Here is a 26,003-nt window from a genome sequence, read left to right as displayed (position 1 = left end):
AGTGCAGCACTCAGAACTAGACACACTACTCCAACTGCCACCTTACCAGCGCCCCGTAGAGGGGGAGGATCACCTCCTTGGACCTGCTTGTGATGCATCTGTGGATACATGACAAGGTGAGGTTAGCCTTCCTGACTGCGTCCTCACATCGGTGGCCCATGTTCATCTTGGAATCAATAATGACTCCAAGATCCTTTTTTGCCTCTGTGCTGATGAGAAGAGAGTTCCTCAGCCTGTAGGTATGCTGCTGGTTCTTCCTCCCTAGGTGCAGTACCCTGCACTTGTCAGTATTGAAACCCATCCTGTTCTCATCCACCCACCCCTGTAACCTGTCCAGATCTAGTTGCAGCCTGTCCCTTTCCTCTAGCATGCCCACTTCTCCCCACATCTTAGTGTCATCTGCGAATTTGAACAAAGTGCTTTTCACCCCCTCATCCAAGTCACTGATGAAGATATTGAACAGTGTGGGCCTGAGGAAGAGCCCTGGGGAACCCCACTGCCCACATCCCTCCAGGTTGAAAATGACCCATCCACCACCACTCTCTTGGTGCAGCCCTCCAGGCAATTTGCAACCCATCTGACTGTGTAGGCATCTATACCACAGTCACCTAATTTCTTAATCTGAACTGAGTGTACCTTACAGTCTTTCTTAGGTCACTTGCACCCTTTTTAGACTGGTCTATGTTCACTGAAGTTCTCTACAGTTCCCCAGTGTAGATTGATCTATATTCATTTAGATCGGTCTAAGTGTAATGTCTGTACATGCCCTTTGATTTAAGTAATTACTATTGAATGCATCCCAGATGGACCCACTGTAACAAAGCTATAAAAAATTCTATGTAGATTTACTTTTAAATTGTGTGTGTATTAGCAAATATCCAACCAAGTGAGGAAACCTGAGTAAACACTCTAATGAAGACATTAAAAATGCAATTAATTCCTAGATACCTTGAATTTTAGCTTGTTTGTTTACTAGATGACCCAACATAATTTAGCGTTATGGTTTGAAATTGAGTATTCAGAAATGCAATAGTATGTCAACATGTTATAACCATGTATGGTAGACTGCTGCTTCAAAAATTTTTATCTTTAGAAAGTAAGCTGAGCATCTTTTTCTCCAATGTTCAGTCCAAGAAACTAAGCTAGATGCTTGAGATGCCTATGAAAGTAAGATGGAAAGAATAGCCACTGGATAAACATAAACCTGACTTCTTGTCTCAGTTTCCTTGTAAATGCTACCAAATTGAACAATATTTTAGAGACATCACTTATATGATGTTTACATTTTCCCAAAATGTGTTATGGAATTAACAAAAACTGATAGGAGTTGAGAAAGTATACCATAAACTAGAAAGGAAAGGATGCGAGTCACATTTTCTTAACATGCAAAGTTACTTCCTAAGGAGGATATATTAATATTTTATGTGTCAAAGCACAAAAATCAGTAGCTTACCTTTTCTTTACTCATTCCTTATTCTTTATTCATTCATTAAGATATATGAGCATATTTAATGGTTCTGCCATTCTTGCTATGACAACAGGATTTCTGTAAACACTGTCTGTAATAGTGTTTGTTTAATTTTAGATACAGTAGCAGAAAAAGGATAATGGACGGTAAGTATCTAATGAGAAAGTTAGCTTGACTTCAGTGCTGTACTTTTAAGAAGCAAAAATGAAAATTACGTTTCCAAGTCCTACGGTTTCCAGAGCATGGACTCCTTTACCTATACAAAGCTCTCAACATTGCATAAGTGTAGAGGTCCACGCTTGTCCTAGAAATTCATTTTAGTCATGCTTTTTGCTATATGCACACCATTCTTTATTGAATGCAGTATATCTAACTAATAGCAGATCCATATGCCTAAGTTGGGGGTTTCAGTTTTATAAGAAACTCTGAAAATTACAAGGGGAAGGTGTTTTGGGGGTTTTTTTTACAAAATGTATATACAAATTCTTCAAGATAATATTTAACTTGGCACCCTAATTCCAAAATAGAAAAGAAAGTCTGATAACATTGTATTTTAACATACAAATTTGGAAATAGCTTCTTCCTCTCAGGCTTTCTTTCTATTATGGATCCTGGATCATTACTGTTTGAGATACTACCAGTACCTACCTCCTTTAATACCAGGATGGGTAAGAGTTAAGCTACCAAGGGCTGTTTAGATGTACAATTTATTTTACTTCAAGTGTGGAGATCAGGCATGGGAAGGTAGTAATAACCTAAGCTCCTGTCAGTCAAAGGGCCTTAAAGGATCCAATTAAATTATTCTAAGTTGGACTTTTTTTTACAACTACCTGATTTGTACCTTGATGCCTTTGGCCCTTCTGGGTTTTCTGGAAACCAGAGAATAGCCAGGGCTCCAGAAACAATACTCTCGCTGCTTGTTTGTTGAATTCTGGAACAATTTTCAAGTAATTCTTTATTAAAATGCTTTACATTTCAATTTTTGCATAATGCTATATCTGAATAAAAATGTAACTACTCCCTTTTGGATACTGCAGTAGTCAAAATCATGGCCCTGAATTTTAATTTCAGGTGAATATACATGAATATTGATAAAAACAATGTTGCCAGTAACATCCATGGTATTTCATTCTCATACATAAAAATTACGCCTCGTATGACCACTCTATTGTCTTAGAAAAATTTCCCTAGCAAACAGAGGGTATCTCACTCTAGAAGTCTAAAAGAGTTACAGTAAATTGAGTTTATATAGCCTATTATGTGGAAAGGTGCCTGCAGAATATTTTCTATAAAAAAAAATCCTTAGATCTTGATCTATTGCTTGAAGCAGAATAGAAGAGGGTGGGTAAGTGCAAATCTATTGAGAACAATCGGAGAACAAACCAGCAAACAAAAAAAAGTCATGCTCAGGCTTAGGCTATGTGTACACATTTATATCATCCAGGACAACTCTCCCAGGTTTATTTTCCTCAGAGAAAAACTGACCTGTACAAAAGGTCAGAAAGACAAGCAATGAACCTGCAGTGTGGATGCTGGGCTGCCAGGAGTCCATGGAGCATGCAACCCACAGAGCTTTGCAAGCTTTTTAAAAAATGAATCTAGACAAGGATCATCAGGGTCAGCGAAGTCTGGGGCAGGGTCTGTGCCATGCAAAGAAGAGTCCTCCAAGCTTTTCTCTCCTCTATTTTTTGTTGGTGCTCAACTAAGGCTGGGCAGAGTGTATGATTGTACACTTCCCTGCACCCAAGTGTTGCAGTTTCATAGATTTCATAGACATTAGGGCTGGAAGGGACCTTGCAAGGTCATTGGGTCCAGCCCCCTGCCTAAGTGTCAGGAAGTCAGCTTGGGTCAAAGGATCCCAGCAAGTTAAGCATTCGAATGTTTCTTAAAAGAGTACCAAGTAGGTGCTTGCACCACCTCTGGAGGGAGTCTATTCCAGGCCTTGGGGGCTCAGTAAAAAAGTTTTTCCTCATGTCCAACCTTAAATGGTCTTGGAGGAGTTTGTGACCACTGGACTTTGTCATCCCTTCAGGTGTTCTGGTGATCAGGTGTTCCTCCAGATCCTGATGCACACCTATTATGTACTTAAAGGCAGCCACCAGGTCCTCCCTGAGCCTTTGTTTCTCCAGGCTGCAGAGTCCTATTGCTTGCAGCGTCTCTTCATAAGGCCTGTCCTCTTGCCCTCTGATCATGTGCATAGCTCTCCTCTGGATTCTTTTACATTTCTCCACATCCTTTTTGAATTGTGGAGCCCAGAATTGGATGCCGTACTCCAGCTGCGGCCTCACCAAGGCTGAATGCAATGGGAAGATGACATCCTGGGACATGTTTGAGAAGCATCAGTGGATACAAGCCAGACATTTGTTTGCTTTGCCAGCTGCAGTATTGCATTGGTGGCTCATGTTCATCTGGTGGTCAATCATGACCCCCAAGTCTCTTTTGGTCATGCTGCTAGCTAGTGTAACACTGCCAAGCCTATAAGTGTGGTGTGGGTTTTTTCCCCTGAGGTGGAGCACCTTGCATTTCTCTGTCCTGAATACCATCAGTTGTTCATCTGCCCACCTTACAAGCCTATCGAGGTCAGCCTGGATCACTAGCCTAACCTCAAGTGTGGATGCTTTCCCCCAAAGTTTGGTGTCATCTGTGAACTTGGCCAGTTTGATTTAGGCTGGGAAGAAGCTGGGAGCAGAATGTACCCCATAACTGCTTTAGTACTGGGATTTTCCAGGCTGAAGCACTCAGGGGGCATGTCCTGCTCCCTGCTTGGCTGAGAATGGCATAGATCTCCCTTCCCCTGTTGGAGAAGGGAGGGAGGAGAAAATCAAAACACACTGGGATTGCAGAGGTCAGCTGTGCATCTGCTGCCTGTACAAAAGTTCTGTCTCCTAGGAGATATTCTCTGGGGATTCACTTTACTCAGCTTGTTCTGGAGTTATTTTTCTCCCTGAGTGCCCACTTTTACTCTGGGAGAAAAATTATGAACTTCTGTACACTCATGGTTTCTCCTTATAGAGCATGGACTCTCCCCGGAGAAACTGAATGTCTGTCCTAGCTCTTAGATGGACTGTCCCAGCTCAAAGTCCTGTGCAGCTCATAACTTTTTCTCTTAGGCTTATACTCTGCATTATGGATTCTGGATCATTTCTAATTGAGGCACTACCTTCTTCCTCCATCTCAGTCCAGGATGAGTGAGAGTTGAGCTACCAAGAGCTGCTTAGATGTCCAGTTTTACTTGGAGGATGGGAACGGCATCTGGGACCATCTTGCTCTAGAAATAATAATGCTCTTCCTTTTTGCTGTGGGAGGTAATTATAATCCCAAAATAAAAATCAAGATATATTTAATGTTAAATATATAATCTAATATATGAAATCTAACATTATAAAATCTGAAGCTTTGTGATGAATTATGGTGATTTTATTCAAAATATGGCCACACTTAAGCTTGTGACATAGCCAGTTCCCTGTTGTAATAGCTCTTGAAGACTTTTTTTTGCCATCAACAGACAGTGACACTATATTTTCTAAGAATAGAAATAATTTGTGATGAATATTTTCAGAAAAGAGACTATTACTTACTTGTAATTGTTCTCTGAGGAAATAAATTCCCACAGTACATTAAGAAAGTGTAAAAATATATGCATAATTGTGTTTATATATGCATATATCCATAAATTGCAGGTAGGTATAATTAATTATATAGAAGTGTAGGTATGTGTGTCTTCTGTATTTATTTTCTGTACGTGGGATTTTGAAAAGCTTCCTACTGATGTCAGGAGGAACAGCAATAGGAGAATGCAGCCTTTTGTGGAAATGCTTTACTCTGGCTGCTTACAGATGTAAAAAAACAAAAAAACAAAAAAAAAACCCAACACTTTAAGCTTGGTGCGCCTCCATCAAATACAGCACATGCCCAGAAGAGGCACTGAATTAGTTTGACCTGGATCACCTAACATCTGTATAGATGGGGCACTTCAGTGGGGCTTTTTGACACTTTTATTTAATAGCTGAAACAATCAACTGCACCATGCACCCTGAGGGTGGGAGCCATCAGCTGATCCAATGCACCCCTATGGCTGGGATCCTGGATCACTTGAGAGCTCCCAGCACCCAGCCTCAGGCACATGGTGTTCTTCCACATCTGGGAACCTGGATCAGCTGATGGAGCTTCCATGCGTGGGAGCTTGCTACTTGCCAGTGCAGGGGGAGCCCAAAATCAAGATTCTGGGTTCTTCCTGCACCAGCTAACATGATGGGATCTGATTCTCAGTCCCACAATCATGCCTCCTGACACGCATGTCTATGAGGGATCTAAAGTGCATCTCTACGCTGCCTTCTTCCTGACATGGTTAACTACCTCTCTCTGCAATTGAATATAAAGGCTCACATAAAACAGTGGACAAATAAAAAAGACCAGAGACCTAAGCAAACTGGAATTGCTGGTGTATCAGAGTCTGGGCATTTTTCCAGTGAAAGGAAGTTCTCTACTGTTGCAGATCAAGTGTAAAGACAACAAGAACCTAAAATCTATTAACTTCAATGAGACCTACATTCCAAAGACCAACTGTATCTGCCCAAATACAAGACAACTTCAAATTTAAGATAATCCTTCCAATAATTAGATTCTATATATGGAAAAATTATAAATTTGTTATAATTTTCCAGGTATAGAATTAATGAAGGGTCATCTTGAATTCATCCCGCTCCCCCTACTACAATGGGGAAAGCAAGGTCAGATGGCTTCCGGAGCAAGTGTCCCCCTTGCCCTCAGCCCCCACCCCCTTACTCCTTCCTCTTCAGTCTGCTTGCCCACCCCCTGACATCTTTCCTGCACTGCTCCCCACAGCCTCTGCCCTTTCCCCATGCTCCACTTATTGTCAAATATAGCTCTGGTTTGAATCCTTCAGCACATGGAAGCATGGCCCCTGCAGTGTCCATGTGCTCTATGTCCTGGAGGAAATCTAGCCATAGCTCGAGCCAGAGCCATGCCTAGCAATAAGAGAGGGGAGAGGGCAGAAGCTGGAAAAGGTTGACTTTAACTTCAACCTGCAGCTGCCTGCCTTCCCCCTCCATTTTGTACTCGAATCCAAGAAGAGGAGCTTTTATCTCCACACTGAGCGGGGAGAACATGCTCATCTTGAATTTGAGTAAATACAGTATGTGTGTTTTGATATAGGACTCAGTCACATTAGAAACTTTTGATAATGTTACTAGAAATCCTGGTTCTAGGCTAGATACTAAATCTAAGCAGAAGTAAAGATGAGATGTTTATGGATTGCCTTCTGGTTCAAGAAGCATCAGCACCACAGAAGGCTAAAGCTATAATTTCTTCTCATGGTAATAGACTAACCTGTCGCTCCATCCAAAACTGTATCATTCAATTTTTTAATTGCAAACTTAGCAATTTGTAATAATGAATCTATTCTTCAAATACTACATACCTCTTTTACAATTCATAAACATTCATAAAAAGGGACAAGTCATAAAAAAGTAGGCGTACTGGGATCTTTTATAGTCCCTTCAAGCTCAGGGAGTAGCTTCTATGTAAGGAGCTAGTGGGATTGGTTGGTATAGGCTGAAGAAAATATATTCTTGTGGTTAAGATACTGCACTAAGACTTTGGAGAAATGGATTCTGTTCCCAGCCATCACAATCTTCATAAGAAACAAAAAATGCATAATTTCTCTGTACTTCACTAACCCACATGTAAGTTGGGGTAATAATACTTTTTCTCCTACCCTGGTATTGTTACTTTAGACCCAATCTTGGTTTCGTCCTTAAAAATATAAATTGATATAATAAACAAATAGGACATACATTCATTTAAGGGTACAGACAGAAATGACAATTTTAGCCCAATATGGCCACAGAAAATAGTCTGTAGCCATGACCAAACACAAGTGCACAGCTTCAGGCAGCTTAAAAAATGGCTGATCAGGTGGAAATCTGAACCCTCATTGCATCAGGGGTCAGGCAACTCCATCAGGCCTACTTGTAAATAATTAGGATTAACTGGATTTGAATGAAAATATACTATAGGCTCATTAAAAGTGGAATTTAGGTACTGAGTGTAAGTGGGAAGTGTTCTAAGATCACCTCTTATAACTGAGACTTTTTATTTCTTGGAAGGAACTGATAATCCTGATAATCTTCCCACACCTCACTATTAAATGAGCAGATTAGGAGGGAGATTCTATGACCTACCACAACTTTTTCCTGACTCCCAGTTGCACAGTTCAGTATGAAGATTTTTTTCTGCTGTCTCCAGCCGGCAGTTTCTTAGTATTTTACAGGGGTTGGAGTCTATTCTCCAAGAAAACAGAAGTAGGAGACAGAGATGGAAATAGAAAGAGAATTGCAATTTCTAGGTCTACTTTACAAGTAGTATTTAAAGCATAACACAGGAAGAGAATGTGTTCCTAACAAAGCTGCTAGATGTTAAGAATTTAAGACCCTTTCTTAAAGGTGATCCAGCAATTTTTTTTTATAGCCTAAGACAAAGTACTTGTCTCCATTTGTGGATTCCTGGGATTGTAAGTATATCACTTTATCTCTCTGTGTTACTGCCAGGCTAATCATTTATTGAAAATAATTAATGAAATCAGTTGGTTTTTTGTTACTTTCAAGAATCTTTTGTTCTGAATTTGAAGAAATATGTGAGAAAATGTCCTACACAATAGTTTGTGTCATAGTTCAGGCTATAAAGCAATGTGTTCAGCAATCAGCAGAGTAGAAAATAGGGCTCATCCTTTATTCTGAGGATAATATATCTATGAGGCAGGAAAGTCACTGGGCAACATCACAGCAACAGATGAGACCTTTCAATTTGACTCTATCTCCTTATTTATTCCCCTCTCCTTCTTAGTGAAAGGTTTTCAGTGATGCATCTTCGTACTCTGGTATGTTGTTGGCCTGGACCTATTTGAATCCAGAAATGTCTAGGGAGCAAGCCATTGTATAATTGCATTTATGCTGGAAGTAAAAGAATTCTTCAAAAAGTCTCATAAGCTGTTCTATCTTCAATATCTGTCTACACACTAAGAAATATTTATTTCTCTTGCAATTATCAAATTGCATGGCTGCGCACAATAAAAAATGTTGCCATGCAGTAACTGCACTGTGGGGATTGTTCCCACAGCTGGAGGAACCGGGCCTCCCCCAGCTATGACTTAGTGGGGCTAACAGAGACCTGGTGGGATTCATCCCACGACTGGGCGGTACATATTGAGGGCTATAGATTGTACAGGAAGGACAGGTCGGGGAAGAAAGGGGGGGGGTTGCACTCTATGTCAGTGAGCGATATACATCAACCCTCATCAACACAGAATCCAAGGTTGAGGAAGTAGAAGGATTGTGGGTTAGGCTACATGGGGGGCAAGGAGAAAGGGATTTGGTGGTAGGGGTCTGTTACAGACCCCCACACCAAGGGGAAGAAATAGATGCGGGGCTCCTGAGGCAACTCTCAGAGACCATAAAAGCTAAAGAGGCGGTAGTCATGGGGGACCTAAACTACCCGGACATCTGCTGGGAGACGCAGACAGCAAGGTCCCATCGCTCACGCAGGTTTCTAACCTGTGTACAGGACCTCCACCTGACACAGGAGGTGCATGGTCCCACTAGGGGGAATGCCATACTGGATCTGGTATTGGCAACAGGCGATGACGTGATAGGGGACCTCCAGATCGGTAGCCATTTGGGAGACAGTGATCACCTAATAATAGAATTCAACATAAGACGTTGAGTGGGTAAAGTAACTAGTAGGGTGAAAGTGCTAGACTTTAGGAAAGCTGATCTCAATGCACTCAGACGATTAGTCAAGGACGCACTGCAGAGTAGGAGTTTTGAAGGGATGGGAGCCCAAGAAGGGTGGCTGTGCCTTAAGGAAACGATCCTTCGGGCACAAAGCAAGACGATCCCCGAGCGAGGCAAAAGAGGGAAAGGGGCCAGGAGGCTTCCATGGCTGACCAGAGAAATCCAGGGCAGCCTAAGGGCCAAAAGGGGAGCACATAAAAAGTGGAAACAGGGTGAGATCACTAAAGATGAATATACCTTCTCTGCTCGTGCTTGTAGGGAGGCAGTTAGGCAGGCCAAAGCTACCATGGAGCTGAGGATGGCAACCCAAGTAAAAGACAACAAGAAATTGTATTTTAGATATATTGGGAGTAAAAGGAAAGCCCAGGGAGGAATAGGACCCCTGCCAAATGGGCAGAAACAATTGGTGACAGACAGGGGGGACAAGGCTGAACTCCTCAATGAGTTGCTGATATTGGCGACCAGGGTGGACAGCTGGAGACCCTCTGGGTTAAAATCCGTGGGGAACACGGCACAGGGGACACAATGGTGGGAGTCTATTACAGACCTCCCACCCAAAGTCCTGAGCTAGACCAGGAGTTTGCCCAGGAACTGGCTGAGGCAGCTTGCTCCAGGACCATGGTTGTCATGGGTGACTTCAATTACCCAGACATCTCGTGGGAGGATCGCTCAGCAAAATCTGAGCGGTCGCAGAGCTTCCTCTCGTGCGTGGATGACCTCTACCTGACTCAAGAAGTCTATGGGCCAACGAGAGGCAAAGCGCTGCTCGACCTGGTGCTGGCTACTGGGGAGGACCTAGTCGGCGACCTAGTGATCGATGGGAAGCTGGGTGACAGCGACCACGAGCTGATCACCTTCACCATCCGCCGAAAAGCTGGCAAGTCGGTCAGCAACACGCAAGTCCTTGACTTCAGGAAAGCCGACTTTGACAAGCTCAGGAGGCTTGTCAGTGAGGCCCTAAGGGACTGTGACCGCAGGGAGAGGGGAGTTCAAGAAGAGTGGTTGCTCCTCAAGGGAGCGATCCTCAATGCACAAACTAAGTCTATTCCATCTCGGAGGAAAGGCAGCAAGAGGGCACAGCAGCCCCCCTGGCTCTCCAGGGTCCTAGCAGACCTCCTGAGGCTAAAAAGAAAGGCCTACAAAGGATGGAGGATGGGAGTCACCTCCAAGGAGGATTATTCTGCACTGGTCCGGTCCTGTAGGGAGCAGACCAGGAAAGCCAAGGCTGCAACTGAACTCCAGCTAGCTTTGAGCATCAAGGACAATAAAAAGTCCTTTTTCAGATATGTGGGGAGCCGGAGGAAAAGCAGGGGCAACGTTGGACCCCTGCTGAACCAGATGGGGCAACTGACAACTGACGCCCAGGAAAAAGCCAACCTATTAAATAGGTACTTTGCGTCGGTCTTTCATCAGCCCCATGGGACGCCCGTGCCTGCTACAGGGCCGGGAAGTCCGGGTGAGGGTGATCCCCTGCCCTCCATTAATGCTGACTTTGTGAAGGAACATCTTGAGAAGCTGGATACCTTCAAGTCAGCCGGCCCTGACGATCTTCACCCCAGGGTACTCAAGGAGCTGGCGAGCATCATAGCCCAGCCTCTAGCGCGGATCTTTGAAAACTCTTGGCGCTCTGGTGTAGTGCCCGAAGACTGGAAGAAGGCCAACGTGGTGCCTATCTTCAAGAAAGGGAGGAAAGTGGATCCGGCTAACTATAGGCCCATCAGCCTGACTTCTATCCCGGGGAAGATCTTAGAAAAGTTTATTAAGGAGGCCATCCTTAATGGACTGGCCGACGCCAACATCTTAAGGGATAGCCAGCACGGGTTTGTTGTGGGTAGGTCTTGCTTGACCAATCTCATTTCCTTCTACGACAAGGTGACCTATCACCTGGACAAGGGAGATGAGATTGATGTCATATATCTTGACTTCAAAAAAGCCTTTGATCTGGTGTCCCATGATCGTCTCTTGGAGAAACTGGCCAATTGTCGCCTTGGGTCCCCCACGATCCACTGGCTGGAAAATTGGCTCCGGGGTTGGACCCAGAGGGTAGTAATTGATGGAAGTCACTCATCGTGGTGTCCTGTGACCAGTGGGGTCCCCCAGGGCTCTGTCCTTGGACCCATACTGTTCAACATCTTCATTAACGATGTGGACACTGGAGTCAGAAGCGGACTGGCCAAGTTCGCTGATGACACCAAACTTTGGGGCAAAGCATCCACGCCAGAAGACAGGCGGGTGATCCAGGCTGACCTGGACAGGCTCAGCATGTGGGCGGATGAGAATCTGATGGTGTTCAACGCCGATAAATGCAAGGTTCTCCATCTTGGGAAGAAAAACCCGCAGCATCCTTATAGGCTCGGCAGTGCTATGTTGGTTAGCACTATGGAAGAAAGAGACTTGGGGGTCATCATTGACCACAAGATGAACATGAGCCTGCAATGCGATGCTGCGGCTAGTAAAGCGACCAAAACGCTGGCTTGCATCCATAGATGCTTCTCAAGCAAATCCCGGGACGTCATTCTCCCCCTGTACTCGGCCTTAGTGAGGCCGCAGCTGGAGTACTGCGTCCAGTTTTGGGCTCCACAATTCAAAAAGGATGTGGAGAAGCTTGAGAGAGTCCAGAGAAGAGCCACGCGCATGATCAGGGGTCAGGGAAGCAGACCCTACGATGACAGGCTGAGAGCCCTGGGGCTCTTTAGCCTGGAAAAGCGCAGGCTCAGGGGTGATCTGATGGCCACCTACAAGTTTATTAGGGGTGATCACCAGTATCTAGGGGAACGTTTGTTCACCAGAGCGCCCCAAGGGATGACGAGGACGAATGGTCACAAACTACTACAAGATCGTTTCAGGCTGGACATAAGGAAGAATTTCTTTACTGTCCGAGCCCCCAAGGTCTGGAACAGCCTGCCGCCGGAGGTTGTTCAAGCGCCTTCATTGAACACCTTCAAGATAAAACTGGATGCTTATCTTGCTGGGATCCTATGACCCCAGCTGACGTCCTGCCCTTTGGGCGGGGGGCTGGACTCGATGATCTTCCGAGGTCCCTTCCAGCCCTAATGTCTATGAAATCTATGAAATCTATGAGTTCTTTGCCTCAGTGTTCCTAAGCGAGGGCCATGACAAGTCTCTCACTGGGGTTGTAGAGAGGCAGCAGCAAGGCGCCAGACTTCCATACGTAGATCCTGAGGTGGTGCAGAGTCACTTGGAAGAACTGGATACCTTTAAGTCGGCAGGCCTGGATGAGCTCCATCCGAGGGTGCTGAAGGCACTGGCCGACATCATTGCAGAGCCACTGGAGGGTATATTCGAATGCTCATGGCGCACGGGCCAAGTCCCGGAGGACTGGAAAAGGGCTAACGTGGTCCCCATTTTCAAAAAGGGGAGGAAGGAGGACCCGGGCAACTATAGGCCAGTCAGTCTCACCTCCATCCTTGGTAAAGTCTTTGAAAAAATTATCAAGGCTCACATTTGTGAGAGCCCGGCAGGGAAAATTATGCTTAGGGGAAACCAGCACGGGTTTGTGGCGGGCAGATCGTGCCTGACCAATCTAGTCTCTTTCTATGACCAAGTTACGAAATGCCTGGACACAGGAGGAGGGGTGGATGTCGTATACTTAGACTTCAGGAAGGCCTTTGATACGGTATCCCACCCCATACTGGTGAACAAGTTAAGAGGCTGTGATGTGGAGGACTACACAGTCCGTCGGGTGGCAAATTGGCTAGAGGGTCGCACCCAAAGAGTCGTGGTGGATGGGTCGGTCTCGACCTGGAAGGGTGTGGGCAGTGGGGTCCTGCAGGGCTCGTTCCTTGGACCGATACTCTTTAATGCCTTCATCAGTGACTTGGACGAGGGAGTCGAATGTTCTCTGTCCAAGTTTGCAGATGACACAAAGCTATGGGGAGAAGTGGACACGTCGGAGGGCAGGGAACAGCTGCAGGCAGACCTGGATAGGTTGGACAAGTGGGCAGAAAACAACAGGATGCAGTTCAACAAGGAGAAATGCAAAGTGCTGCACCTAGGGAGGAAAAATGTCCAGCACACCTACAGCCTAGGGAATGACCTGCTGGGTGGCACAGAGGTGGAAAGGGATCTTGGAGTCCTAGTGGACTCCAAGATGAACATGAGCCGGCAGTGTGACAAAGCCATCAGAAAAGCCAATGGCACTTTATCGTGCATCAGCAGATGCATGACGAATAGGTCCAGGGAGGTGATACTTCCCCTCTATAGGGCACTGGTCAGACCGCAGTTGGAGTACTGCGTGCAATTCTGGGCGCCACACTTCAAGAAGGATGCGAATAACCTGGAGAGGATCCAGAGAAGGGCAACTCGTATGGTCAAGGGCCTGCAGACCAAGCCCTACGACGAAAGATTAGAGAAACTGGACCTTTTCAGCCTCCGCAAGAGAAGGTTGAGAGGCGACCTTGTGGCTGCCTTTAAGTTCATCACGGGGGCACAGAAGGGAATTGGTGAGATTTTATTCACCAAGGCGCCCCCATGGGGTTACAAGAAACAATGTCCACAAGCTAGCAGAGAGCAGATTTAGATTGGACATTAGGAAGAACTTCTTCACAGTTCGAGTGGCCAAGGTCTGGAACGGGCTCCCAAGGGAGGTGGTGCTCTCCCCTACCCTTGGGGTCTTCAATAGGAGGTTAGATTACTATCTAGCTGGGGTCATCTAGACCCAGCACTCTTTCCTGCTTATGCAGGGGGTCGGACTCGATGATCTATTGAGGTCCCTTTCGACCCTAACATCTATGAATCTATGAATCTATGAATCAGGGCTGCAGAGGAGCTCCACTGCTTGCTGTAGCTGTGGGATGGTAACCCCTGGTGCCGAGGACCTTCCTGGAGAGGAGCAGGGCTGCAGCTTCCCAGAAACTTTGGGCACTGCCCCTGGAGCATAGCACATTTACTGCTCAGCTGAGCAGGGGCCACTCCACTCCTCACCATGCCGGCATCCGTGCAGGGAGGGAAAGTGCAGCCCCAGCCGGAGCAGCCTAGCCAGAGCAGCCCCCAAGGTGAGGCAGGACTGGGGCAGAGCTGAGCATGGCTCAGGATCCACTGGCTCCAGGGAACTGCTCCGCTCCCCAGCCCCTTTGGGCAAGCTTTGCCCTGAGCCCTGCTGGCTTCACCCTCAGGCAAAGGGGATTTGGCTGTTCTTCCCATTAACAAACAGCTGAGAAGTACTGTGCAGGCCAAGAAGGTCTCAGAGGCTTGCAGGGCAGGGCTCAGGCTCATGATTTAAAGGAGAGATTGAGATTTAAGATTAAGAAGAGGAATCTCATTCTCAGGGGAAGAACTGGAGCCATTGAGCAGAAAAGGTTAAGTTCAGGGCAAGGGGAAGGTTCCCAGCTTTGGTGTGGAAACTGGAGGACCAGTGGGTATGAGATGCTCACCAGTAATATTACCTCTAAGGTGTAGCGATCAAGGTTCCCTCTAAGAGGTGGGACAGAAGCGGCATGCCCATGGATTGAAGTGGCATGCTCAAAGACTGAAGCAGCACATTCACGGATCGCTACACCTTAGAGGGAACATTGCTTAGGGCTACATCTAGCATAGGGACTTAAGCACTATGATTCTTGGTATCTCAAAACCTACATTTTAGATGCCTAATTCAGGTGACTGTGAATGCACAGTCTTCAGTTTGGGACTTCAGTGTATTTTAATCATCTGCTCTTTAATGTAAAAATCCCAAAACTATACTGGGATTCTAGGCTCTTAGGTGAGTATTCTAGTCACTGGACTATAGAGTTATGTTCCTCTCTCTTTCTATAGAACCTGGACATCCAATGGCCCATGTGACCTTCCTAGCTACTGAATTATTTTCAAAAATTGAGGGGAGCATTCCTCCTACTAGTGGTATTTTATGAGATCTACCCTTTTAGGGGGTGTTTAGGCATGCTGTGATGGCAACAGTTTTGGAAATGTTCAGAAGCAAAACTCAAGGCAATTAAAAATTTTTCTGACTTCATAGATTCCATAGACATTAAGGCTGGAACGGACCTTGTAACATCATTGGGTCCAGCCCCGTCCCCAAGAGGCAGGAAGTCAGCTAGGGTCAAAGCGTCCCAGCAAGATAAACATCCAAATGTTTCTTGAAAGTGTCTAGAGTAGGTGCTTGCACCACTTCTGGGGGGGGGGGGGGGGGGAGTTTGTTCCAGACCTTGGGGAACAGTAAAAAAGTTTTTCCTCATGTCCAGCCTAAAACAGTCTTCAGGAGTTTGTTACAATTAGACCTTGTCACCCCCTGGGGTGCTCTGGTGAACAGGTGTTCCCCCAGATCCTGATGCACACCCCTCACGTACTTATAGGCTGCCACCAAGTCACCCCTAAGCCTGCGCTTCTCCAGGCTGAAGAGTCCCATAGCTCGCAGCCTCTCTTCATAAGGCCTGTGTTCTTGCCCTCTGATCATATGTGTGGCTCTCTTCTGGACTCTTTAAAGCTTCTCCATGTCCTTTTTGAATTGTGGAGTCCAGAATTGGATGCAGTACTCCAGCTGTGGCCTCACCAAGGCCAAGTACAGCAGGAGATTGACATCCTGGGTCTTGCTCGAGATGCATCGGTAGATGCAACCCAGAGTTTTGTTCACTTTGTCAGCTGCTGAATCACATTGGTGGCTCATATTAATTTTGTGGTTAATCATGACTCCCAAGTCTCTTTTGGTCATGGTGGTAGTGAGTGTAGCATTGCTGAGCCTATAAGTGTGATGCAGCTTTTTATTCCTGATGTGGAGCACCTTGCATTTCTCGCTATTGAATGCCATCAGGTTTTCATCTGCTCACCTTGCAAGCCTATCAAGGTTGGCCTGGATCACCAGTCTATCCCCAAGTGTGGACACTCTTCCCCAACATTTGGTGTCGTAGAATCATAGTGCTAGAAGGGACCCCAGTGGATCATCGGATCCAGCCCCCTGCATGGGCAGGAAAGACATCTGGGGTCAGGTGACCCCAGCCAGGTGACCGTCCAGTCTTTTCTTAAAGACCTCTAGGGTAGATGATTGCACCACCTCTGTGGGGAGCTCATTCCATAGCCTGGACACCCTAGTTGTGAAGAAGTTTTTCCTAATGTTTAGCCTGAAACTATTTCCAGGAGCTTGTGGCTATTGTTTCTAGTTTTTCCCCAGGGCGCCCTGGTGAACAATTGTTCACCGAGCCCCTGATGTAAGCATCTGATATAGTGGTAAGCGGCAATCAGGTCCCCCCTCAGCCTCCTTTTCTTTAGGCTGAAGAGTCCGAGATCCCTCAGCCTCTCCTCATATGGCTTGCCATGCAAGTCCCTGATCATGCGGGCGGCCCTTCTCTGGACCCTCTCAATGTTTAGCATAGTTCTATAGTTTCATAGATGTTAGGGTCAGAAGGGACCTATTAGATCATCGAGTCCAACCCCCTGCCCTGGGCAGGAAAGAGTACTGGAGTCAAATGACCCCAGTCAGGTGTCTGTCCAATCTCCTTTTGAACACCTCTGAGGAAGGGGACAGCACCACCTCCCTTGGAAGCGTATTCCATATTTTGGTGACCCTCACTGTAAAGAATGTTTTCCTGATGTCCAATCTGAATTTGCTGTTTTCCAGTTTGTGGCCATTATTTCTAGTTCCCCTGATAGGTGTCCTGTTTAACATTGTATCTCTTATTTCTTGCTGGCCCCCCCAATGAGTTTGTAGATGGCCACAAGATCACCTCTCAGCCTCCTCTTGCAGAGGCTGAAGAGGTTCAGGTCTCTCAGTCAGTCCACATAGGGTTTTTTACCAGACAAGTGGCCCTCCTCTGAACTCTCTTCAGGACATCCACATCCCTCCCAAAGTGTGGTGCCCAAAACTGGATGCAGTACTCCAGCTGCAGCCTGACCAATGCCACATAGAGGGGAAATATCACCTCCCTGGATGTGTTTGTGATGCACATACTTATGCAAGAAAGGCTGCAGTTAGTTTTACTTATTACCTCATCACACTGGTGGCTCATGTTCATTTTGGAGTCAACTATGACTCTGAGATCCCTTTCTGTAGTTGTGCTAGTTAGAGTGATACCTCCCAGGATATAGGAGTGTTGATGATTCTTCCTCCCCAGGTGCAGCACATGACACTTATCCTTGTTAAACTGCATCCTATTCTGTTCATCCCATTTCCCCAACCTGTCCAAATCAGCCTGGAATTGCTCCCTGCCGTCTAGTTTGTGTACCTCCCCCCAGAGCGCCCCAAGGGATGACAAGGTTGAATGGTCACAAACTCCTCCATGACCGTTTCAGGCTGGACATAAAGAAGAACTTCTTTACTGTTCAAGCCCTCAAGGTTTAGAATAGACTGCTGACAGAGGTGGTTCAAGCACCCACTGTGAATGCCTTCAAGAGACATTTGGATGTTTATCTTGCTGGGATCCTATGATTCCTGCTGCATTCCTGCCCCTGGGGCAGGGGGCTGGACTTGATGATCTTCTGAGGTCCCTTCTATAACTAATGTCTATGAAATCTATAGTTTGGTGTCATCAGCAAACTTGGACAGAGTGCTTTCTACTCCCTCATCCAAGTCACTAATGAAGATATTGAATACTACTGGTCCCAGGACAGAGCCTTGGGGGACTCCGCTGCCCACATTCCTCAAGGTAGAAACCGACCTGCCCACCATCACTCTCTGGGTGTGTCCCATAAGCCAATTGTCTACCCACTGGACTGTGTAATAATCTACATTGCAACTGTTTAGTTCATTTATAAGAATTGGGTGTGACACTGTGTCAAAAGCCTTTTTAAAATCTAATTAAATAACATCTACCTGTATTCCTTCATCCAAGCATTTTGTGACCTGGTTGTAAAAAGAAATCAGGTTAGTCAGGCAGGATCTGCCTGCTATGAACCCATGCTGATTTTACCCACTGGTCCCCCACAAATTGGATCCTTCATGATTTTCTCAAAGGTCTTGCCAAGTATAGAGGTGAGACTAACTGGCCTACAGTTACTTGGTTCCTCCTTCCTCCCCTTCTTGAAAATAGGGACCACATTGGCCCTTTCCATCCTCCGGGACCTGTCCTGAGCACCACGAGTACTCAAACAGCTGTGCCAGCAGCTTTGCTATGACTCCAGCTAATTCCCTAAGCACCCTAGGATGAAGATCATCAGGACCTGTTGACTTAAATAAATTCAACCCCTCCAGGTTCCCCTTTACTAGGTCATCACCAACAGTTTGTTGTCCTTGAAGTGCGGCACTCAGAACTGGATGCAAAACTCTAGCTTTAGTCACACCAATGTTGAGTAAAGTGGGAGAATCACTTCTTTGGATTTACTGGAGATGCGTCAGTTAATGCATGCCAGAGTTTTATTGGCCCTAGTGGCTACTGCATCACATTGCCAGCTCATATTCATGCTGGGGTCTATTGTTACCCCCAGATCCCTCTCATGTGTAGTGCTGGTCAGGTAAGTGATGCCCAACCTGTAGGTGTGCAGGGGGTTCTTCCTTCCCAGATGCAGCACTTTGCATTTCTGTACATTGAACCTCAACTGATTCTGTTCTGCCCAACATGCCAGCCTGTATACATCTGTTTATATCTGCATCCTATCTTTGGGTGTGTCCGTACAACCCCATATCTTGGTGTTGTCCACAAACTTGGCAAATGGGCTTTTCACCCCCTCATCCAGGTCATTGAAGATGTTGAACAGCACTGGGCCAAGTACCAACCCCTGGGGAATGCTGCTGCCCACATCTCACCAGGATGACACCGATCCATTCATTTGGACTCTCTGCATCCTATCCCGCATCCAGTTTTGCACCCACTTAATGGTCCTACAGTTGGGTCCAATATCTTCCAGTTTTCTGATCAGTACCTTGTAGGATACCAGGTCAAAGACTTTCTGGAAGTTGAGGTATATGATGTCAACCACTTTTCTCTCATCCAGATGACAAGTCTCCTGATCATAGAAAGAAATGAGGTTGGTCAGACAAGACCTGCCTGTGATGGAGCCATGCTGGCTGTCGTTCAGTATCATGCCTTTTGCAAGTTTGTCACATATAACCTCTTTGATGAATGTTTCTAGGATTTTCCCTGGAATAGAAGTTATGCTAATTGGTCTGTAGTTTCCTGGTTCCTCACACTTCCCCTTCTTGAATATGGGCACAACATTGGCCTTCTTTCAGTACTCTGAGATTTCTCCAGAGGCCCATGATTTTGGAAGGACCTTTGTGAGGTGCTCTGCAATTACTCATGAAGCACTCTTGGGTGGAGTTCATCTTGTCATGCTGATTTATATATATCTAATTTCTTTAATTGATCACACAACAGTTCTGTGGCAGTGGTGGGAATGGTCAGTCCACTTTTGACACCAGTGTCCAGATCATTTGTGAAGACATTAAAGAGTTCAGGTCCAAAAATGGAGACTTGGAGGACTTAAACTTTAATGTCTCTGGGGTTAGGTCATAGTTTAGTGATCTCACTTGCAGATGTAGGCACATAAGTTCTGCTCAAGTTTTACTTCAGCTTCTAAAATCTTTTTACAAACCCAGGCCTTAATGTTTTACAGTTTAAAAGTGGGGAATGGTGATTAATGTCTCTATAATGCTCCGCTTCACATCTGAGCAGATGATAGACTTGAACACCAACAGCAAAAAATATGCTATAGGTCACACAGGTGGGAACCATCCTTTTTTGGCAGGTTGTAACAGGGTGGCCTGTCCCCATAAAAGGAGGCAGATGGCCTAGCTGAGGGGCTTCAGATGTGTGAAAGCCAATAAGGGAGTGGATTACTGGGAATCAAAAATGGCAGCGGGCAGAATTGAAGGAAGTTGGGGAAGATAAGTACCAGAGTAGGGATGTAAATATCATCTAAAAAATTAGCCCTTTAACCTCCTTTAATTCGAATCAATAGCATATACCTGGTCCTGGCTGAGGGGTGCAGAGCCCCAGGCCTGTACTTGCCCCACCCTATCCCACTCCATGGGAGGTACTGCAGCAGCCTGCCTGGAGCAATGCGGGGAGCTGGGGGCCATGCACAGACCCACTTAGTCACAGCTGCTACTACTCCTTGAGGCCTTTGACAGAGGGGGAGGATTTGGCAGGAAGCCTTGCTTGACAAAATAACCCACATGAAGCTGTGGGTGGCAGCAGCAGGCAAGGGGCTTTCCCAGCCCACTGCAGCTGCCAGTGCACTGGGAGCGAGGGAGAAGGCAACATGGGTTGGGGACAGATTTAAACTTCAAGTGACTTCTTATCTCCCTCCAGCTGACTTCCCAGTGACTATATGAGCAGCTAATTGCTTAATTGATAAGTCATTAGGACACCCACTGTTTTCCTTTTTCATCTCATAGGCTATGTTTACTAATCCCACCCACCATTCCTCTCATTCATCACAGATTCATAGACATTCAGGCTGGAAGGGACCCCGGAGGATCATCGAGTCCAGCCCCCTGCCCCAGGGGCAGGAAGCCAGCAGGGATCATAGGATCCCAGCAAGATAAGCATCCAAATGTGTCTTCAAGGTGTTCAAAGTGGGTGCTTGAACCACCTCCAGCAGCAGTCTGTTCCAAACCTTGGGGGCTCGGACAGTAAAGAAGTTCTTCCTTATGTCCAGCCTGAACTGGTCACGATGGAGTTTGTGACCATTTGATCTTGTCATCCCTTGGGGTGCTCTGGTGAACAGACGTTCCCCCAGATCCTGGTGAACACCCCTGATAAACTTATAGGTGGCCACCAGATCGCCCCTGAGCCTGCTCTTTTCCAGGCTGAAGAGTCCCATGGCTCTCAGTGTCTGTTTTCCTGACCTCTGATCTTGCGCGTGGCTCTCCTCTACACCCTCTCAAGCTTCTCCACATCCTTTTTGAATTGTGGAGCCCAAAACTGGACACAGTACTCCAGCTGCAGCCTCACCAAGGCTGAGTACAATGGGATAATGACGTTCTAGGATTTGCTTGAGAAGCATGTATGGATGCTAGCCAGCGTTTTGCTCGCTTTACTAACCACAGCATCACATTGAAGGCTCATGTTCATTTTGTGGTCAATCATGATCCCCAAGTCCCTTCCATCTGAAGTGCTAACCAGCATAGCACTGCCAAACCTATAAGCAGGCTGCAGGTTTTTCCACCCCAGGTGGAGACCCTTGCATTTTTTGGTGTAAAACACCATCAGGTTCTCATCCACCCATTTCATGAGCCTGTCAAGATCTGCCTGGATTCTTACTCCTCCCTCCCTCCTGTCTGCCATCTTCCTGTTCCTAAGGCACCCCACCACTTCCTTTCCCCCCCCCCGAGTATGCCCCATGCTAAAAAATTAACCTGTAACGCATTACCAGTATAAATATATAAATAATTAAACATTTAAATGTTTAATTTTTCACATCCCTACACCAGACATGGGAGATTTCTCAGCTATGGGAAGCGGGAAGGCTGGAGGCACAGTGGACCACTCACAGTATCCAGGAAAATAAGATTTTTTTTGTTTTGTTTACTTGCTGTATATTACTGGAGCATGCTGAGAGATGCTCCAGGGAGTAAAGGCCAGTTGGTTTAAAACTGTGCTTGTATGCATGATAAAAATGTCACTTTGTGTGGCTTAATGGCATCACAGTGTACACATGCAAGACTTTGGGGAGTTTTAAATGACTTTGCATTGTTGCAAACTAAACTGAAAATTGCAATGATAAAGCTGTCAGCTCACTTCCTGGCCATGGGAGAGGCAGGCAGGCCCTGCCAAAAAAAAAAAAGAATCAGGCCTCTTGCTGCTTCTTGCCTTCAGGAACCCTTTTTTTGTTGTTTTTTTTCTTCTGGCAGAGTTTGCCCATGGCCGCAAGGCGAGCTGTTGGTAGACTGAGTGGCCTCAGCTTGGAGGCAGCATCCAGCTTGATCCAAGTGTTCCCCAAACCCACCCAGTGGAAGCCCGCCAGGCACTGCTCCACAGGTGGACTCAGGGAGCAGTTGGATCAGGGTGGGTGCTACCTCTGAGCTGGGGCGGCCACTGCCCCACTAACAGCCCACCCTGGTGGTCCCAGGGAGCACCACCACTGTGGGGGGAAAGACCAGGACCCCCCTGCAGCTCAGGGGCCACTCAGCCCACCGGCAGCTCACTTCCTGTCAGTGGGCAGGTTCTGGCTCTGACAAAAAAAAAAAAGATAGAGTCACTCACTATAACATGATGGAAAAAATGAAACGGTGGTTTTCAATTAAAAACTTACCATTTCAATTTAGGGGGCATAGAATAAAACCTTGAGGATTAAACTCCCATCACAATATACACCCAAAGACTGTATATTACTGAGACTTGCTGACAGATGCTCAGGGAGCATCTATCTGGTTAAAGAGGCCCTGAGGTGTAAATCTGCTACACAAGGGCTGCATCTACACAAGACACTAACTGCACAGTAGCTCATTTCTACTGCACAGTAGGGTCATGTGGCAGGAAGCATGATGTGATGCTACTGCACAGTAGTAATGAGCTACTGCAGTCAGCATTGGATAATGCCTGGATAACGCCTGGACACAGGAAGAGGGGTGGATGTCTTATACTTAGACTTCAGGAAGGCCTTCGATACGGTATCCCACCCCATACTGGTGAACAAGTTAAGAGGCTGTGACTTGGATGACTACACAGTCCGGTGGGTGGCGAATTGGCTGGAGGGTCGCACCCAGAGAGTCGTGGTGGATGGGTCGGCTTCGACCTGGAAGGGTGTGGGCAGTGGGGTCCCGCAGGGCTCGGTCCTTGGACCGATACTCTTTAATGTCTTCATCAGCGAATTGGACGAGGGAGTGAAATGTACTCTGTCCAAGTTTGTAGATGACACAAAGCTATGGGGAGAAGTGGACATGCCAGAGGGCAGGGAACAGCTGCAAGCAGACCTGGACAGGTTAGACAAGTGGGCAGAAAACAACAGAATGCAGTTCAACAAGGAGAAATGCAAAGTGCTGCACCTAGGGAGGAAAAATGTCCAGCACACCTACAGCCTAGGGAATGACCTGCTGGGTGGCACGGAAGTGGAAAGGGATCTTGGAGTCCTAGTGGACTCCAAGATGAACATGAGTCAGCAGTGTGACGAAGCCATCAGAAAAGCCAACGGCACTTTATCGTGCATCAGCAGATGCATGACGAATAGGTCCAAGGAGGTGATACTTCCCCTCTATAGGGCGCTGGTCAGACCGCAGTTGGAGTACTGCGTGCAATTCTGGGCACCACAATTCAAGAGGGATGCGGATAACCTGGAGAGAGTCCAGAGAAGGGCCACTCGTATGGTTAAAGGCCTGCAGACCAAGCCCTACGACTAGAGAGTAGAGAAACTGGACCTTTTCAGCCTCCGCAAGAGAAGGTTGAGAGGCAACCTTGTGGCTGCCTATAAGTTCATCACAGGGGCACAGAAGGGAATTGGTGAGTATTTATTCACCAAGGCGCCCCCAGGGGTTACAAGAAATAATGGCCACAAGCTAGCAGAGAGCAGATTTAGACTGGACATTAGGAGGAACTTCTTCACAGTTCGAGTGGCCAAGGTCTGGAACGGGCTCCCAAGGGAGGTGGTGCTCTCCCCTACCCTGGGGGTCTTCAAGAGGAGGTTAGATGAGCATCTAGCTGGGGTCATCTAGACCCAGCACTCTTTCCTGCCTATGCAGGGGGTTGGACTCAATGATCTATTAAGGTCCCTTCCGACCCAAACATCTATGAATCTATGCATCACTTAAAAGCCTTCCAGTTGTCCAGCCATCCAGCTCTGGTTACTGCGCATTTAGTACTTGTTTATACAAATACCAAAGTACCCTAGTAAACAAGTACTAAATGACCACACAGTAAGAACTTCATAGTCACTGTCTCATGTGGATGTGGTCAGGAGTGCCACAAAATAAGCCCCACACCCTCCCTGAATGACACTCTGATACCATTCCCTGACCTGATCTTCTACTTTACTTTCTGCTTCCTGCCTTATCTGCCCTGTATTGCCTGCCCGTCCTTGATCTGCCATGTGCCACACCCAGAGGCTGCCTGCTGCCCAAACTAGGTAAATTTCCTTCATCTTTACTATTTAGAAGAGGAAAATTAAATCCTGTAGGCCTACTGTCAGAGTCCCTATTTGAATGCGCAAGTGCTATAGTGGTATGACTTTACTAGGATAATTATCACTTCCTTTTTGTGATATATACTCCCTGGGTCACCTTTTTTCATGATTCCTCAATTAATTAGCCCTGTCTTCTAACAAATGGATATGATGACACATCTCTGTAAATGAGTGATTTTTTTTTTTTCATTAAAAAGGTGATTTTTTTTTATATTTATATGGGCAGATATTATGCAGACTTACCCACAAACACACACATTCATATGCATGTGAAAGATTGTTTCCTTTATAAAAGGTATAAGTATACAAAAACATTGAATTTCATTTAAAATAATTTATTCATTTTAATAATATACTCAGAAAAGAGACCTATTTTTAAAACAAAAAGCAACAAAAGTTACATTAGCCATTGCTTATTTTTTCATATAACTGGAATGTATAATGTAATAACAGCAAAGTTAAGTTTTTTTTTTTTTTTACTCTTTCACCAGAGACTGGTTTGAGGGTAATTAGAAAACTTTAATTTGAATGGATTCTAACTAGAGCTATAGCAAGCTGATCATCTGATCACAAGCTCTGGTAAACACAAATGATGCTGGTTGCATGAAAAATACAGCCTTTCAGCTATCTTTTTAGCTCCTATTAGGCTCAAAGAAGGCTAGCTTCAAATGGAAATGCTTATTCTCAGATAAATGTCTCTTCTAATCAGCTTTGTGTATTAACATGAAGAGGAAGTTCTATACCTATATCTAAGTAGCAGGCAGTTTTACAGAGAAAGACCCAGATTATCAAAGATATTTAGATACCTAGATAGGAATTAGCTACCTAAATATCTAAAAAGAGTTGGACCAAAACAAAAGAAATTTTATAATATGGTGTAGCTGGAATGGGATTGGATATTTTGTCTGAGCTAGTATGGGGTAATGAGGGACATGTAATTAAAATAACAACAAAAAAATAGCATTGTGCTTAGAACTATAACCAGCTGAGCAAATGTGATGCAGAATGGAAATAAGTATTTTTTTCATTTAGGATGAAACAATTGCATGCACAAATACGGACTGGGAAATGACTGGCTAGGCTGCATTAGTGAAGAAAAGGACATGGAAGTTATGATAGACCGTGACCAAATAGTATGCTTTTGTAGTGGAAAAAACCAGTAGTATATTGTGTGGTCTAAAAAGGAGTAGTGCTTGCAAATCAGGGGAAGTGATTCCTCTACTCTATTCATCACTAGTGAGAGGCCTGATCTAGAATATTGTGTCCAGTTTTGGACCCCACACTTCAAGAAAGTATGGAAAAATTGAGAAGAGTCCAGCAGAGAGATACAAAAATGATTAGAGTTCTGGGAACTTATGAGGGGCTTATGAGGAAAGGTTAAATTAATTGGAATGATATAGTTTGGAGAAGAAAATGACTGAGGGGGGATTTGATAACAATCTTTAAATACCTAAAGGGTGCTTATAAAGGATATGGAGATACGTAATATAGACTAGCCTTCAGAAAGATCTCTTAATTTCTTCATTTTAGCTTGGAAGAACAAAAGTAGATGGCACAGTCTTAGAATATCTTCTTCAGAGTCGCATGCTGGGACAGGCCTACATAGCAGGTGTGGCCAACCTGCAGTTCCGGACCCCTATGCGGCTCTTCAGAAGTTAATATGGAAGCTGGTCACCGTGTGCTTGTGCAAAGATTCAAAGAGTTGCATATTAACTTCTGAA

Source organism: Alligator mississippiensis, chromosome 4, assembly GCF_030867095.1.
Source record: "Alligator mississippiensis isolate rAllMis1 chromosome 4, rAllMis1, whole genome shotgun sequence".
In the NCBI taxonomy this organism is placed as follows: Eukaryota; Metazoa; Chordata; order Crocodylia; family Alligatoridae; genus Alligator; species Alligator mississippiensis.
Note: the sequence above shows the minus strand (reverse complement) of the source record.